Source organism: Cucurbita maxima, unplaced genomic scaffold, assembly GCF_002738345.1.
Source record: "Cucurbita maxima cultivar Rimu unplaced genomic scaffold, Cmax_1.0 Cma_Scf05194, whole genome shotgun sequence".
NCBI classification, from domain to species: domain Eukaryota; kingdom Viridiplantae; phylum Streptophyta; class Magnoliopsida; order Cucurbitales; family Cucurbitaceae; genus Cucurbita; species Cucurbita maxima.
Genome location: NW_019277210.1, coordinates 1 through 1,097, shown reverse-complemented (window position 1 = coordinate 1,097; position 1,097 = coordinate 1). Strand labels below are relative to the sequence as shown.

General features: G+C 31.4%; 2 non-coding genes across 2 annotated transcripts; both read right to left on the bottom strand.

The window, feature by feature from the left end:
- Positions 1-518: 518 nt before the first annotated feature.
- Positions 519-591, bottom strand: TRNAA-AGC. Its single transcript has one exon. It is a non-coding gene; the product is annotated as a tRNA-Ala (tRNA).
- Positions 592-729: 138 nt separating this feature from the next.
- TRNAA-UGC lies at positions 730-802 on the bottom strand. The gene has a single exon. It is a non-coding gene; the product is annotated as a tRNA-Ala (tRNA).
- Between the last annotated feature and the right edge of the window lie 295 nt (positions 803-1,097).

Below are 1,097 nucleotides of genomic sequence, written 5' to 3'. Positions count from 1 at the left end.
CACAAACAAAGGTACAAAGTAATACAAACAAAGGTACAAAGTAACACTAACAAAGATACAAAGTAACACTAACAAAGGTACAAAGTAATACAAACAAAGGTACAAAGTAACACTAACAATGGTACAAAGCTCATAATAGTTTTTTTAATCTAAAATACCATTGAAAACAGTCTTTTCAGTCTCATATAGGCTTTGAGTAATACAAACAAAGGTACAAAGTACAAAATAACACTAACAAAGGTACAAAGTAACACTAACAAAGGTACAAAGCTCATAAAAGTTTTTTTAATCTAAAATACCATTGAACATTCTTTTCAGTCTCATATAGGCTTTGTTCCCAAATTTTATATTATTGTGATAGAAACTATAAATGACCATTATATTCATTGGTCAGATATTGCAATTGTGAAGAAGTGAAGAAGTCCTCCTTATATAAGTATCTTTTCTTTTTCTCTCCTACCCACCTTATACATAACATGTTAAATTAACTCATACTGAAAAAAATCATTTCTTTCTTTTGGAGATGCGGGGTATCGATCCCCGTACCTCTCGCATGCTAAGCGAGCGCTCTACCATTTGAGCTACATCCCCACAATTTTTGCATCACAAAACCCTAAATTTTTCATCATCAATAATAGTGAAAATGAAGAAATATTGCTACACAACAGGTCATGAATAAGGAAAAATTTGAAAAGAAACAATATATTTAATAATAGATAATCTTATTTTTGGAGATGCGGGGTATCGATCCCTGTACCTCTCACATGCAAAGCGAGCGCTCTACCATCTGAGCTACATCCCCATGATTCTTACATCATAAAACCCTATTAATGTCCCATCATCAATAATAGTGAAAATAAAAAAATATCAAAATATTAATAACAAATAGTTTAGATATCCCCACAATTCTTACGTCACAAAGTCCTATGCATCTCGTGTAATAGTGAAAATGAAAAACTATCCCAGCTCTTTATGTCCTAAATAAGAAAAAATTGAAAAGAAATAATATATTTAATAATCGATTCAATTGAAGATGCAAGGTATTGAGCCTCATACTTTCCACATGGGAAATGAACGCTATACCATTCGAACTACAT